This window comes from Anabrus simplex, chromosome 2, assembly GCF_040414725.1.
Source record: "Anabrus simplex isolate iqAnaSimp1 chromosome 2, ASM4041472v1, whole genome shotgun sequence".
In the NCBI taxonomy this organism is placed as follows: Eukaryota; Metazoa; Arthropoda; class Insecta; order Orthoptera; family Tettigoniidae; genus Anabrus; species Anabrus simplex.
This window is the reverse complement of record NC_090266.1, coordinates 303,300,186-303,317,775: the sequence shown is the minus strand read 5'-3', so window position 1 is coordinate 303,317,775 and position 17,590 is coordinate 303,300,186. Positions and strand designations below refer to the sequence as shown.

At 38.4% G+C, this 17,590-nt stretch overlaps 1 pseudogene; it reads right to left on the bottom strand.

Annotated features, from left to right (window-relative positions):
• Window positions 1–8,290, bottom strand: part of LOC136863517 (uncharacterized) — a 29,018-nt pseudogene extending 20,728 nt beyond the window's left edge.
• Between the last annotated feature and the right edge of the window lie 9,300 nt (window positions 8,291–17,590).

Genomic DNA, 17,590 nt, shown 5'->3' with positions numbered 1-17,590 from the left:
CACACCATTTATAGCAGGGACTGGCTGAAAAAGGAATGGCATTACTAGCATCGCTCATACCTCAGTCACTTTCATAGTGTCCAAGCCAAGTATAAGACAGAGACAGATCAATGAAAGTAACAAAATTGCTCTAGCCTATACCAGGCGATGTAGTGCACTGTAAACACTAGGTCCTGTCAGAAAAGGCACAGTCTCGGCAAGTTATTTTAAATTTGAGGAAAGAGTCAAGACACTTACTGGCAGGGAATTCCAAAGCCTGGAACTAGTTACAATAAAAGAATTATTATACAGAGAAGAGTGGTGAAAAGGAATAGCTAGAGTGGAGCCCGAGGAAGTGAAGTTTAGATAAAATATACTGGGCGGGGGGTTACTATGCAGAAGTTTGTGTATTAAGACAAGTATATGATATTCACATCTCTTATCAGGTTTTAACCAGTTCAGTGCTTAATAGTAAGGAGAAATATGCACATCATACCTTAGATTAAAAATGAATCTAAGGCAACAATTCTTAATACGCTGCAGTTTCCTAGTTTGTTCTTTAGTAGTGTCTACCAAGATTACATCACAGTAGTCAAGGATAGGAAGAATTAGTGTTGTGTTAGTCTTTGCTGCATATTTAATGTCTTTATTTAATTTCAGTGGGTGTAGAGTAGCAAACACCTTCTGACCTACGTTTTTGATATGTTCTGTCCAATTTAGAGTTTCAGTCATAGTCGCCCCAAGATTTCTCATTGTTTTACTGTAAGGGATTGTTCTATTATTTATTTGTAGAGGAGGAATGATCAAATCATTGATCTAATGTAGGAGCTTCTGGGAACCAACAATGATAGCTTGCGATTTTGATGGTTTTATGAGAAGTCTGTTTGCGAGAGCATATTCACTGAGTTGTTTCATGTCATCATTTATGCATTTTACTGTGTTTGGTAATTCGCTTAAACTGCAATGGTAATATATTTGGAGATCATCGGCATACAGGTGATAATTACACGTTTTTAGAGAAGATGAAATGTCATTGATATACAATGTAAAAAGCAACGGTCCTAAAATACTACCTTGTGGCGTGCCCACTTTCCTTGTACACCATTCTGAATTTCTTTCGCGAGTTATCACCCGCTGCCTCCAATCTTTCAAATATGATGTAAAAAACTTCAGTACTAAAGGGTCAAACAAGTAAGATTCCATTTTTTTAATTAGTAGCTGTAAGTCTATTGTATCAAATGCACCACTGAAATCCAGTAGCGTTAGTACTGTAACTTGTCGTTGTTCCATAGCTAGTCTGATGTCTTCTGTCACTTTAAGGAGAGCTGTAGCAGTGCTGTACCCTTTCTTAAAGCCCGATTGTAATGGGTCAAGGAGAGAATAGTTATTTGAATATTTCAGTACTTGATCATAGACCAGTCTTTCCAAAGCCTTAGAAAGCGCTGGAAGAATAGAAACTGGGCGATAGTCAGAGGTCAGTTTAGAATCATTTATCTTGGGCAATGGGATGACATTAGCTTGTTTCCAGAGTGCAGGGAAAGTTCCATTTCTGAGACAGAAATTGAATATATGTGTGATAATCGGGAGGATAGCGTCTGTTATATTATGTTATGAAATGCATAGGGATGTCATCTACTCCTATTGCTTTAGATTTAATAGAGTATAGTACATTTTTAATTTGGTTGCTAGTGACCTCTTGGAAAGAAAATTAAGGACGGTTAAGTGGAGGGATGGCTGATTGATTCGTACTTAATTCTGCCTGATTGATTGGTTTAAACGCGATTCATTCTTCAGAGAAATATGTAATAAGCTCATCTAGAGGAACAGTTGGTTCTCGTTGCTGTTGTTGACCTTTTACAATACCAAGAGAGCGTAGTTCTTTCCAGGAATTCCTTGCATACAGTTTGCCTGAAAGACAGTTTAAGTACTTAAATTTCTGATTTCTGATTTCTTGCTTAATTCTGTTCCTGAGTACCCGATAGTTTTCAAAATCAGATTCATTATGGGTGCGTTTATACCGTCGGAACCATGAATCACAGCGAGCCATCAAATTCTTAATTTTGTCATTTAACCATGGGCAGGAGGGGGGACTCACTTTCACTTGTCGTTTGGGAGCGTGTTTGTCATATAGGCTAATAATGATGGAATTTTAGTTTGTCTATTTTTGCGTCAATATCAGCTAGTAGTAGAATATCATTCCAGGGTAGGTTGTAGGCATCATACTTCAGGTGAACTAGATTAATATCTCTCATATTCCTACAAGTGGTGAACTTAGGTTTGTATTTGGGTATGCGAAGAGAATAGGATAAATAGACTAGGTCGTGTATTGAGATTGATGGAAAAGGAATTTGGCCGTGATTTAAAACTTTCGGTGGATTGTTAGTTATGATTAGATCAATTAGTGAGTGTGAAGTGTGATTATTGCTATATATATGGTTGGTGGGGGAGAATCGCAAGGTTACAGGAAAATAGTATATCAAGTAGTTTGTTCTTTTGAGCTGATTCTTTCAGTAAGTTTATATTTAAGTCTCCTAATAGTACAATATGTTCACTATATCTGGAGGTTTATAAACTACAACGAAGAGGACTTTCATCCCTTTAACGGTGATCTCCACGAACATGAACTCTGGTCCCGGCTGAGTGGCATTTTGTGATGTGCATATTACTCTACCTCTCAAGTCATTTCTGAAATAAAGGGCTACACCGCCGCCTTTCCTACCATCCGTTCTGTCCCAGCGAACGAGTTTGTAATTATTAATATTTACCATGGCGGAAGGGATGGTAGGCCTTAGCCAAGTTTCTGCAATACAAAAAACATGTATGTCACTGTCGTTAACAATTGTACGTATTTCATCTATGTGAGCAGGGAGAGAGAGCGCTTTCACATGGCAACATTGCAAACCCTGTGGCACGGAGAAGAGAGACTGTCTCAACAGGAGACCTGTTGCAACAGGGGGTTGCGGACCGGAGCCAGACTCAGGTAGCGGGTGTTGAGCTAACAGTACAAGGGGATTATGTTTAACTTTGATTGACAGAAACAATGGGTACTCACTGCTGCTTCATGCTGAAAGAGACTGCTGACTGTTGCACATTCACACTCACATTTAAAGAAAATATGCACATAACTAACACTATTTGAGTCAAATTTGAAACTCGTGGTGAACAAGAGTCCTATTACATACTTTAGCCCTATTATAACACATTCACTCATTGACACAGATTCTGTGCTCTGCTACGCTGCCTGATGAGAACTATTAGGTCCCTCGGAGTGATCAGAGTGGTTTTCTTGCCGTCTGGTGTAGTTACAGTCACACGCCCGTCCTGTGTATACACATTCCGCAGTCCAAATGCGTCGCGTGCCTTATTCAAAATCCCTTTTCTTGTTGCCATGAAGGATTCTGTGACCATGATATTAGTGCCCTTCAGTAGTCGCTTTGCCCACCAGACTTGGTCTCGCTGATGGTAAAGCAGGAACTTCACAATTATTGGCCTTTTCCCAGTGGCCACTACGTTGGCAGTCGTCCTACGCTTGCCCCCTAGTCTACGACATCTATCGATACTGTCCATGCCAATATCTAACTTAAGTCTGTTTTTAATGACGTCTATGACAGCCCCATAAGTGTCCTCCTCAGGTAATTCCTTAACCCCATGTATCAGTAGGAAATTTTGCCTACTATACTGGGCTGCTTCATCAGCCATCTTCTCTTGTTTATCCATCCTTTGATGGACCTCCGCAATGACCTGCTTCATGTCAGCTATCTCAGCACCCATGAAGTCATGGAAGTTCTTAAAGTCGGAGCTTAGGCTGGGAAGCAGCTCATGGGGGTTGATACAGCTGGAAACAGTGTTGCGAGCTTGAAATTCAGCCATACAGTTCTCGTACTCTGACAACCTCTTCTCGATGGCCTTGAGAGTCATTTTGACCGTTTTAAATCAAAACGTGAACTTAGTGATGACGGTTGAGCACACTCAAGGAATCCCAGCTGCTAGTTATCTTGATAATTAGGCAGGTAAGTGAGGGGCAAGTCTACACATGACTGGTTGATTGCCTAAAATCTCTCTTAAAGCTAGTCCAAGAAGCTACGCAAGTTAATGCTACCTATAGTTTAGATTGCATGTTTATTTATAAGAATGTACGTACTGTTTTATCAATTGTGCATGGTCTAAGTTTGAGCTGCTGTATTGCATAAGCCATCACAACACTGTTTCCAAGCGTTCAATAAAGTAAAAGGAAGGACTGTACATCCAGTCTCTCATTTACTTACCACGACTGGAATGCAGATCGCAGGAAAAAGGATGGATTCTATTCTTTTACAGATATTGCTACAGCAATTGACACAACTGCATGTATGATCCAATCAGAAAAGTGCAGTTCAAGAACAAAAAAAACTCAGTCAAAAATTATATTAAACCATAAGTACGGTGAGAATCAACTTCCAAAAACACAAGTAGAAGAAAGAAAGCACGGTGAAGGAAAATAAGGTAAATGACTCAAGTTTTAATTTTAAAGTATTTATAACAATTTCTAGGAAATGTCATTTACAAAAAGAATTATTACTACAGAACAAAATATAAATGAGAGAATAAGAAAAAAGTGGAATTCCCATGGAGTCCAATTAAATGCCAATATCTATAAAGTTCTACATAAAAAAACCACACTCATTAAAAAGGATAAAAAGAAAAAAAGGAACATGTTGTAAATGCAATATTATCATGGAATCAAATCAATACAAAAGACATTCTAAGTATCAAACACAGATTAATGTTAGTTACATTTGCTTTGTCACTATCCTCAATTCTCAGAATATTATGTTAAAATACCATGAACATAGTTTCTCTGATGCTACGAAGATGTGAAATACTCTTATAACAAAGGAATTGCATTGCATCATGAACATCTTGGAAGTCTTTCAACAGAAAACTGCCATTTACAAAAAAAAGAATTATTACTACAGAACAAAATATAAATGAGTGTATAAAAAAAAATTGGAATTCTTGTAGAGTCCCAAATATCCATAAAGTTCTAGATAAAAACCATGCTCATTAAAAATGAAAAATAGAAAAAAGGAACATGTTGTAAATGGAACAACAAACAATTATTATCATGGATCAAATCAAAACATAGACATTCTAAGTATCAAAAAAACAAACAAAAAAAAACAGTACATTTGCTTTGTCACTATCCTCAATTCTCAGAATATTATGTTAAAATGCCATGAACATAGTTTCTATGATGCTACGAAGATGTGTAATACTCTTATAAGAAAGGAATCTTTGTATTGCATCATGAACATCTTGGGAGTCTTTCACATCAAAACAAAGTTACTTATAGCTCTCTATGTGGTGTAGGAGCAGTGTGCCTGCCTCTTACCCAGAATACCTGGGTTCAATTCCCGGCCAGAACAGGGACTGCCACCCGGATATGAGGGCTGGTTGAAGGTTCACTCAAGCCCACATGACCACAAATGAGGAGCCATCAGACTTCTCGCTATATTCAAATTAGAATTGTGGATTATCATACTATAACTAGATCTTCTATCACTTCCAGCATCAGTATATTGCAAACAGTAATCTGTGTCTAGCAGCGCAAACAAAACAATACTGTAAGTTCCTTTGTAGAATTGTTAGGGCACACAATCTGGATGTGTTTTCCATCAAGGGCACAAACAGCAGTTTGGGACATTCCACTTGTATTCAAAAGTGATTTGAAAAGCCTTCCATTCATCTGTAGATGTAGGAACCTGAAACCAAACAAAATTAATGAGTTTTTTTTTGCCAAATATTTGTCATTATTTCATTGCTTTTTGAGACATATCTGTAGCAGAGGCTTCAGACATGCAAATGCAAGATAGCATAAACTCCATGAAAGAAACCATCAAGGAAAGTCATTTTGACCTCTCCTTATCTTCCACTACTTCAAACCAAGACAAGCAGCTAAGTTATTCAAATACACTACTACCAGTAAAAACAAGTGGTTAGTCAATATGTCTCATCTCGTCAAATCAACATGGTCTTGATATCTTACAACATGCCTTGTAAAACATCTGTGACTTGGATAGTACTGAGAGTGAATTGCAGTAAAGAGCATGGTTAACAATTCTATTCCACATTATTTACCATTTTTCACACTACATTAACTTCTTATTGACCACTGGTTATTTGATGTAGTTGTAACATTTAATAAGACTCTACTATTGTCCGATTAATACCTTAATATATATACAGTGGAACCTTGGATTGCGAGCATAATTCGTTCCGGCTACATGCTTGTAATCCAAAGCGCTCTTATACCAAAGCAAGTTTTCCCATAAGAAACAATTGAAACGTGGATGATTCGTCCACAACACAAAAATATTTATTCGCATACCATTTCTAAAACAAAATATAACGTAAAAGAATTTAAAGTGCACTTTTCCTTACAACAGAACCATTGTTGGTGTGAGGGAGACGAGAGATGACATGAGAAGAGTTACTGTATAGCACAAATTTCACTAACGGTATCACTGTTATCTGTTGGCTCACTGGAATTGTTTTCTTTTCGTGTAACATTAACGAGGAACCTGTCCAATGACTGTTGCTTCTGCCTCATTTTGAAGATTTCATGAAAATGTGACATTGCATTGTCACTGAACTGATTCCTCGCTCACACTGCTACAGCCTTATTCGTGTGGTGTTTTCTACAAAATTTTGCACCGTTTTCCACATTTTGCACTTCTCCCGAATCTCAATTGAAGTGAGAGATTCCATTGATTTTTCCTCCTCCTCTTCCCCGGATGAGATCTCCATAACCTCCTCCTATTGTTCGCGATGCAGGTCCATCAGCTCTTCCACCAGCTCTTGAATGTCCACGTCATTCACCTCCAGTCCCATAGTCTTCCCTAAGAACACAATTTCATCAACAATCGGCGGCTCATTGTCACCAACAATCTCCTGAAGTCACGTCCACGAACACAGTCAGCCACAGCTTTCCCCAAGCAGGAGTAAGAGTTCTCTTGGTGACTCCATCCCAGGCTTTATCGATGATCTTCAGGCAATGATCAGATCAGGAAATGATCTCTCCCAAACTTTCGGAGGGTAAAGTTTGTACCTTCGGTCACTTCGAAGCATCGCTGAAATAGTCCTTTGGTGTATAGCTTCTTGAAGTTCTTTTTTTTGCTATTGGCTTTACGTTGCATCAACACGGATAGGTCTTATGGCGACGATGGGACAGGAAAGGGCTAGGACTGGGAAGGAAGCGGCCGTGGCCTTAATTAAGGTACAGCCCCGGCATTTGCCTGGTGTGAAAATGGGAAACCATGGAAAAACATCTTCAGGGCTGCCAACAGTGGGGCTCGAACCTACTATCTCCCGAATACTGGATACTGGCCGCACTTAAGCGACTGCATTCTTGAAGTTCAAAATGACTTGCTGATCCATAGGCTGGAGTAGTGGAGTTGGGAGGAAGGAACTTAACCTTAAAAACTTGAATTCGTCCAGTAAGTCGTCCTCAAGGCCTCAAGGGTATTTCTTCATTACAGGACCAAAGATCTCGTTCATCCATTCAACAAACGAACAGGGGAGGGGAAAACGTTGGCACACGTGATGCTCGTATTGCGGAACCTCACTCGTTTATCAAGTTACAATTTATTTAAAATGTTTGCTCATCTTGCAAAACACTCGCAGACCAAGTTACTCGCATTCCGAGGTTTCACTGTATTTTAAATTGAATGTTGCTACTGCATTTTCTTTCTTCTATTGAAAGTAAGTGCTAAAGGTCTTTAAGTGAACATTCAACTAATTCTCTTGATAACATAATGGATACTACCATGTGTAATAATAATATTATGGTAATAACAATAGTAACGGTGATCTTACTTTGATATATGGTTAAAGAACTTCAAAAATGGCTCCCAAAACTCCAGTTAAGAAGGTGGAAATAGTATTATGTAGCACTCTGAATAAATATTGTACAGATTTCAAGGAAACACCAGGGGAAAGATACCTGAGAGCAATTTCTAATTTGGTTTGGCAACGTACTGCTTCTCTCACAATAGTATTTTTCTTTCTTACCAGAGGTGACACCATCTCGAGTTATCCTTCAAATTTAGGCCCTGTCACCCTTGAAATATTCCTGTATCGTTTGGGGTCTCCCACTGTCAGTCCTCTTATCAGATGTGCAGAGGCTCCCAATTGATTCCTTCTCCTAATTCAGTCTAAAACCCACTTCCGTTTTCTCCTTTTCCTTAGTTGCTCTAGGAATTCCTCATATAACTGTCTCACACCTATGCAACAAGCTTCTCAGTACTTCACAGCTAATACCCACAGAAGACATTGTTTTGTGATGTCACAGTTGGAGAGTTTCTTCAACAACTGGGTTACAAGCAGCGAGTAATTATCTACCAGTACCGGCTTTGTGTGACAGATTTACTAGCCACTAGTGCTAACCACAAGCTCTAGCAGCTAGTAAACTGCCCTCTTGTGACACAGCCTTAAAGTACTGGAACCAGAACTGCAAACATTTCAATAGCACACCCTTGTTTTAGGGATTGTGGACGATTGTGAACTGCTGCATTTGACAACATTTACTTTTGATCTCTTGCTTGTTTACTGCAAAAGAATTTGTGACGATTGCTGTTGGAAGGACTGAAAGCATTCCTTGTTAAGAATTGTCTGTTATAATAATTATAATTTTGTGTGGCTATTTCTAGCCGAGTGCAGCCCTTGTAAGGCAGATCCTCTGATGAGGGTGGGCAGCATCTGCCATGTGTAGGTAACTGCATGTTATTGTGGTGGAGGATAGTGTTGTGTGTGGTGTGTCAGTTGCAGGGATGTTGGGGACAACACAAACACCAGCCCCCGGACCACTGGAATTAACCAATGAAGGTTAAAATCCCCGACCCAGCCGAGAATCGAACCCGGGACGCTCTGAACCGAAGGTGATAACGCTGACCATTCAGCCAACGAGTTGGACAGAGTTGTCTGTTGATGACCAGGAATAAGACTTTCTCTTATTATCCTATCACCAAAAGTGTAAGTTTAAGATAGCTCGCTTGCCAAGGAGGCTTCCTTGGAGGTCTAAGGAGTTACCGAAAAAGTGAAAACTAGTAGGCTTTTGAAATAAAAAGCTAAAAGAGCTGGTGATTTGGACATGTACAGGAGTGCTGTAACTTTCTTTCTTTTTGCAATTGGCTGTATGTCTCACTGACACAGATAGGTCTTATGGCAACAATGGGACAAGAAAGAGCTAGGAGTGGGAAGGAAGTGGTTGTGGCCTTAATTAAGGTTAAAATGGTGTGGAAAACCATCTGCAGGGCTGCTGATGGTGGAGTTCGAATCCACTATCTCCAGAATGCAAGTTCACAGCTGTGCACCCCTCAATGCACAGCCAACTTGTTAGGTGGAGTGCTGTTACTAGTTCCTCATGAAGAAGGCCAAATGAGATTCATGGAGGAAGTACTGCCAGGAAAAAGAAAACACACTAATGGCTAATGGTGCTATCAATAAATTTAGCAAATTAAAGCTACCTGATGCAAGCTTTTCTTCGTCTGGCAGAGCAACTCTAAATGAATTGTTAACAGTTCATTTTCCAGACTCAGTAGTATTTGATAACTTTGACAAAACAGGAGCTACCATACCTGTGTTGTAAGAATTGAAAACACAAGGAGGACTGGTGACTTGCAAGAGGGATTGCAAACCAAACTAAAATATGATAAGCAATCAAAGCATTTGAAACATATAACATGGCAGGCCCATATCGAATAAAGAAACGATGAAATTTCATTAATGATCTGTAAACTTTTCAGACCCTCCCTAGCCTTCAGCCATATACCTCTGGCAACAGGGCAAGCCAGAGCGAGCTTTACTGTGCAGCCTAATGCCCAAGCTAATGATTATTGGGCAATAAGTCTATCATCTCCTTACTCGAAAGACTTGAGAGATTGACTGAATGATTGATTGATTGATTGATTGATATATAAGGAACTCCATTCTTAAAAGTTTTCCTCTACACAGATACCAATTTGCTTAATAAGCAGAAAAATCTGAACAGAGAGCACTGTACTCTATATTTACATAGATAAGGTGCTAGAGGACAAAAAGATTGCTTTGGGAATGTTCTTGGATACTGAGTGAGCTTCTAATACAACCTCATATGAAGTAATGTAATTTCTTTAGCACTCAGTAAGAGAGGAGTTCTAAAATTTATTATCAACTTGATCAACTCAATTTCGAACAGTAGGAGAACTGTATCTGGCCATTTTGGAGCAACCGCAAGTGTCTACAGCTTGGGGCTAACAAGAGAGGGAGGATTTATCTCCTTTCTTGTGGAGCTTGGTGGCGGATGATCTGCTATGGGAGCTGAATGAGTTTGGATATAACTCAATATGATTTACAGCTAATGATTGCAATTATCATTAAGTGAAAATTTCCCTTAACAATCTCGAAAGTGCTCCAATTTGTGCTGAAAGGGACAGAAAGCTGGCATAACAAAAATGAACTTAAAAAACCATAGTAAGTTTTACCAGACAATGTAAATTAGGGACTCCGAAGAAACTGCTTCTGCCTGGTGAACACATTGCATTTTCTAATGAAGTCTTATACCTTGGGCTAATTTTAGACTTGACTTTGAAAATTCATGCAGAATAATGTATAAGCAACACACTTAGAGCCCTGTGGACCTGTTGCACTACACTTGATGGGACTTTGGGACTAAAACCTGTTTTGATGTTAAACCCATAATACCTTATGTTGCTTCGGTCTGGTGGTCAATACACACAAGATGGATCTGAACAAGCTATAAAGATAGTCCTGTATTGGTATAACAGGAGCTTTTCATATTACTCCTACGGCAGCACTGGAGGAGTTGCTGGGCCTTCTATATCTTAACATCTCACTACAGGTGGAAGCTAGAGTTGCCCACTACTGACTCCATGTCGAGCTGATGATCTAATTTTAGGGACTCAGAAACATCTGAAATTTGCTCAGGACAAAGAGTAAGAGCATATGTTTAACATGAAAACTGACAAAATGATACCAGAGTATATGTTTGAGAGAGAGTTTGTGATCAGTCTGGTATACTGATGTGGAGCAAGATTATATTGTTTTCTTGGTCCATCATCATCATTTACTAAAGGCTATGCCTAGTTGTCACAACCAACCATTCCTTCATTTCCTCATAGGTGCTGCAGTTCATTTTCATCATGAGGTTCTTGATGTATGAAAGTCTTATTCATGCTCTTCTGTTTCTTCCAAGAACTTCCCTTCCATAATGTTGTGAATGAAACTGTTGTCTCTCATTAGGTGTTTATTAAACCTTCTATTTCTCTGATGAGACTTCTCTTTTCATCTACTTCTGTCAGCATTACAGTATTACTTATCTTTCAGGCCAGCTTGTTCTGTTTAATTGTCTCCAAAACCACACCTCAGCTGCTTCTAGCCTGCCCCTTTCTTGTTTTTGCTCCAATAGGTTAGTACAACTCATGCAAGATATAACAAACTTTCTCCTGGTCTCATGAGGAATTTTTATTGATTAAAAATGTATTATTATTTTGAAATAGATACAATAGCTATGCCATCTGCAAATCTTACAGTCTAAATTTTCCTTTTACATTAATTCCTTCCATGTTGTCCTTCAGAGCAGCAATGGCTTATTTAATGTATAGACCGATCAGGTAGGCCACCCCTGTCTTACACCTCTCCTTATTTTTAGTAAGTTCTTACAACCTGTTAGCCGGCCCCGTCGTGTATGGGTAGCATGCCTGCCTCTTACCCGTAGGCCCCGGGTTCGATTCCCGGCCAGGTCAGGGATTTTTACCTGGACCTGAGGGCTGATTTGAGGTCCACTCAGCCTAAATGATTAGAATTGAGGAGCTATCTGACGGTGAGATAGCAGCCCTGGTTTAGAAAGCCAAGAATAACGACGAGAGGATTCGTCGTGCTGACCACATGACACCTCGCAATCTGCAGGCCTTTGGGCTGAGCAGCAGTCACTTGGTAGGCCAAGGCCCTTCAAGTGCTGTAGTGCCATGGGGTTTGGGTTTTACAACCCATTACTTGAATTTTGATGCTATTCTGTTTTACAAATTTAGTATAATACATCCAATCAAATATTATTATATTATTTTTCATAGTTTGAAATGCATATTTCCAATTTGCTGTGTCAAAAGCATTTTCTAAGTTGAAAAATGTGATATAAGTTTTCTTATTAAATTTGATTCTCCTTTAAAAAATCAAACATAGCGATAAAATTGCCTCCCTGATGCCCTTGCCAACTAAGAAGCTAAACTGATCATCATCTAAATACTGCTCAACCCTTCTTTTTAATATAGTCTTTAAGATGTTCAGCAGTATTTTTGAAGCATGGGACAGAGGGATACTGTTTTATAGCTAGGACAATCCATAGCATTTTCTATTTTTGATAGGATGACTCTCTTGCTCTGAATGAAGTCCTCTTTCATAATGTACTATTTTGAAAAGTTGCTTCTTCATTCCTATCCCATATGTTTCAAGAGTTCTGCAGGAATAATGTCCATATCAGTTGCTTTAATTATGGAGGTTTAAGAGTGTAACATAAATCTCATCCCAAAATATTAGTGGGCTTTTCCTGTCCTTGTGAACCTGACCTTTTGCTTCCAAGTAGTCTTCCATGTTGTCTATATCCTCTCCACTTTATAATTCCTCAAGGTATTCTTTCCAATGTTTGCTGACCTCTTGACTATCAAGAAATAATTACCCTATTTTAAAACTTTTTTCCTCATGTTGCTCTCAGTTTATGGCTTGTCCTGCAATGATCTTATTTTACCATATACTTTATCCGTTTTCCCATTATTGATACCATTCTCAATGTCCGTACTTACTTCTTCTATCCATTTATCTTTTCCTCGATGACAGTCAAGTGTGATAAGATACTTATTTTTTCTGTACTCCTCCAATTTCCCATCTTTTATCATCTTGTTCCTCATTTGAATGAGATCAAGGATTTCTTGAGTCATTCACAGCTTCCAGCATTTCACTTTTCTTCTACCAAGAACCTCACTTCCTGCTTCTTCTGTGCCTTCTCTTATTTCTTTCCACCCTAATTTAAGATCAGTTTCATTTGTTTTATCCTTAAATTTATCACTTACAGCTTGCTCTTTCAGTTTCTCTAGACACCAATTGAGTTAAACTTTTGTCAATGTCTTGAAACTAATTCTGAATTTTGCTTCGACTAACATATGTATGATATTGGTCAGTATACCACCATTTTTCAAACTGGGATCTTTGCCATACTGACAAGTACAGTATCCAGCAAAACAAACAGTACTGAAATTATAACAAGTTCTTAACATCAAGATACTGTTATTATCAGATGCAAGGAGACTATGGCAACACGTATCTTAAGAGCATTGGTACAAGATGTGTTAAAAAATGCTGATGAACACAGATTGCAGCAAGGACACACTCGTAATTGAGGAACATAATCTTGGTGGGTCATCTGACTGTAAAATGGATTCTTTCAGCGTGCCCCATATGTAGGCATCTGGAGAAGGTTCAGGGGTGAGAAGGGTACAGGAATTCTGTTCCATGAGAAATTAAGTGATCTCCAAAGTGTTGTTGCAGAAGGGCAAATGACCTACTTGCAGAGTGGGCTGTAGCGCTCCATTTTGCTACATCCATTATTGTTGCCAGCGGCAGGTTTCTGGTGACATGCAGTACTTTTCATGTTCAGAGCATATTTGTAATTTGACTACTGCTTGTTTCGCTGCATACTGCATGTGGGAGAACATCAGGAACAGCCATCATAAAAGGAACATTTTAATACTCTCTTGCAGTCAAGCAGCTGTTAAACCTCTGGAGACATTGAAGGTTCAGTCTAAACTGGTACTTGATGGCCCAGATACCTCTTGAAACAGGTGAAACACAATTAAGTTGAGATGATGAGGGTGCTGGGACAAGAAGGGATTCAGAACAATGAAAAGGCTCACAGGCTGGCCAGGGAATACTCTCAAGAGCTTATTCATAGGATCCAAGCCTGTACTTGTTTTCTAAGGAAAACTAAGGCCAAGTTTAAGAATGGATGATGAGCAGTCACATAAAGTACTTGAAATCAGCTGAAGGATGAAAAAAATAAAAGCTTATATAAAAGAGCCAAAAGCAAGTAGGGCTAAAAAACTACATGTGAGAACAAGAAATCTGAAATGGACAACTGATCTGCTCACTGGTTCAGAGCAGAGACTAAATGGACATCTATACAAGATTGGAATTGCTGTGAATTCCCTGTGTTCTCTGCCATAAAGTAGATGGAACTGTTGAACAACTCCTTCATAACTGTGAAACATAAGCCATGCTAAGAACTAACACTCCTGAGGTCACTTTATTGATTTAAGTAAACTTTCTAATGTCTCCCTTGACAATCTCACAGCATTTGTCACTAAATATGAAGTTTTACATGGAGACGTAAGTGGGGAAAGCACAATATACCTAATTGGTCGCAGTGCATAGTCATGCGTAGGCCTCCCCAAATGTAGTAACCTATAATAGGTCACTACAAATTAAAGGAAAATTATGAAAGTAATATCTGATGTAATGGTCGTAACAGGTGGTATCACGTATGATACGTAGGCCACATACCATTACGAGAAAAAAATATTTTAAAAAAATCTATACTTTACACTTTATTCAACTATACTACAATTATATAGAAAGAGAAGAATCCTCAAACCGGCAATTTAATCCTAACCTGCTCACTTCCCAGGCAATATTTAATAATAAGACTAGGGAGCAGTGATAAGGCTACAGGGATCTGGACGTCAAGTAGGGATGACATAAAAATATTAGTGGTGAACTGTAGAAGTACTAGGGTTAGGTTGAATGGAGAATCCCACCTTCCAATACTTATTTGTTTTTTATTGCTAGTCTATATATACAATATGTATAACACAATCTAGCTTAAAATCTAATTACAATATTAAAAAGTAAATGTTTTGTTCCTATTATGGAACATCTTCAGCATAAAGATAAAAAAATTGGCACAAACAAATAAAAACACTTATGAAGATGATGATGATGATGATGTTAATGATGATAATAATAATAATAAGATAAAATGCTCCTTCATGTTGGGTTGAAAACTCAACAAGTCAATGTTCAAGTCTGTGATAAAATCTGACGTAAGGGATTTTCTTATAAAAAGTTGAAGTATGTACTTTAGGATTTTGACGATAGGCTTAAAGTTTCTTTTTAAAATACGGTGATTGGGAATAACTGAAGGTGAGGTTGATTTTTAAAAGATTTATGATGATGAAGGGACTCTGTAATGAAAGAAATGAAACATTTGTTTTAAAAAGAGAATAAAGAAAAAAACCTTGTGAGTATGTAGTGGTGAAGTATAAGGAACTATGCAAATGCTTTACCTCCCAGCCACCCAACCTCATTACAGACTCCCTTCAACATCGAAAAACTTTTAAAAATCAACCTCAACTTCGGTTATTTTAAGTCTCCCCTGATCACCGTATTTTAAAAAGAAACTTTAAGCCTATCTTCAAGATACTAAAGTACATACTTCTCCAACTTTTTATAAGAAGATCCCTTACGTCAGATTTTATCACAGACTTGAACATTGACTTGTTGAGATTTCAACGGAAATAGAGGAGCTTTTTTTTTTTGCTATTGGCTTTATACGTCGCACTGACACAGATAGGTCTTATGGCGATGATGGGACAGGAAAGGGCTAGGACTGGGAAGGAAGCGGCTGTGGCCTTAAATACGGTACAGCTCCAGCATTTGCCTGATGTGAAAATGAGAAACCACGGAAAACAATTTTCAGGACTGCCGACAGTGGGGTTCGAACCCACTATCTCCCGAATACTGGATACTGACCGCACTTAAGCGACTGCAGCTCTCGAGCTCGGTAAGGTGCATTTTATCTTATTATTATCATTAACATCATCATACGTGTTTTTATTTGTATGTGCCAATTTTTGTATCTTTATAGCTGAAGATGTTCCATATTAGGAATGAAACATGTACTTTTTAATACTGTACTTAGATCTTAAGCTACATTATGTCATACATACTGTATATATTATAACCACCCAATGGCATTCAGATCAGTTATAGAGCCATTGAAGGTTATGTTAAAGAAGAGGTCAACAAAAATTACACGGAAATATACGTCCAGCAGTTACACGTCCAGTTTTGTCTGTTAGCCGAGATAACGCACTCATTTGGATAAGAAATTGGATGGATACAGAATGAGGATGGAGATTCATAAGCTCAGAACCTCGTGGTCTTTGGATAATTTTGTTCAGAAAATATCATTTAATGTGAAAGTGAAATTTACATTCCAGCAGCAGGATAAAGCAAGTCTCATGTGACGTTCAGGTCCAGCAATGACATAAGCGGCAGAGGCCATGGTTTCAACGATGCAAGTTCAACGATCAAGAAGGCGCTGATGAGACAATCGATTGTATACATCATGAAGATATGAGTGAATGGTGAAGTGTTCCTTTGCATAACTTCCTAATTAGAAGAGTGACATTATCATAGAGTACATTCCTCAAATGTCAAAAACATATGGAAAGGAAATTATAAACTAATGATCTTGTCAGAAATTATGAAATGCGAACCAATATTGTTAATGTAATAGTTTGAATGGGATTTTGTTTCATGAACAATGTATTGTAAAAATTGAGATTGAAGGTTGAAAAAGAACTGGTTAACACGTACTAAGAAAGAGCTAGTTGGAAGTGTGGATTTTGAAGTCATATTGAAGAGAAATATTGGGAGGATATAGTAGTAATAAGAATAATAAGATCCAATATTCATTATCTTTTTTTTTTTTTTTTTTGCAAGTTGCTTAACGTCGCACCGACACGGATAGGTCTTATTGCGACAATGGGACAGGAAAGGACTAGGAGTGGGAAGGAAGCGGCCATGGCCTTAATTAAGGTACAGCCCCAGCATTTGCCTAGTGTGAAAATGGGAAACCATGGAAAACCATCTTCAGGGCTGCCAACAGTGGGGTTTGAACCCACTATCTCCCGAATACTGGATACTGGCCGCACTTAAGCGACTTCTTTTTTTTTGCTAGGGGCTTTACGTCGCACCGACACAGATAGGTCTTATGGCGACGATGGGATAGGAAAGGCCTAGGAGTTGGAAGGAAGCGGCCGTGGCCTTAATTAAGGTACAGCCCCAGCATTTGCCTGGTGTGAAAATGGGAACACATCAAAGAAAAGTACAAAGTTCCACCTTTTCAATACATTATATTATGTGACAGTTTGACATTACAGTTAAACCTTCACATTTTTATACACTCGGGACCGGTTTCGACAGTGTCCCTGTCATCATCAGCCAAGAACAATTAATCGAGGACATTAAACCTTACAATATTTCAGGTATGATATAACAGTAAATATAAAATTATACATTATCTATCTACAAAAAGGTGTGACCATGTCCAGGTAAAAAATCACGATTAAGAAAAATCATGTCCTGTAGGGTGTGCATTTATAAAAATTTCTAATTAAAATAACGTGTTAAAAATCTGCTATTATATATAGCTATAGCAGAATATGTTTATAGGTGTAAATCTATGAAATTTTGGCACTCAAGACATATAGCTATGTTTGACAAGTTAAAGGTGTTCAAACAT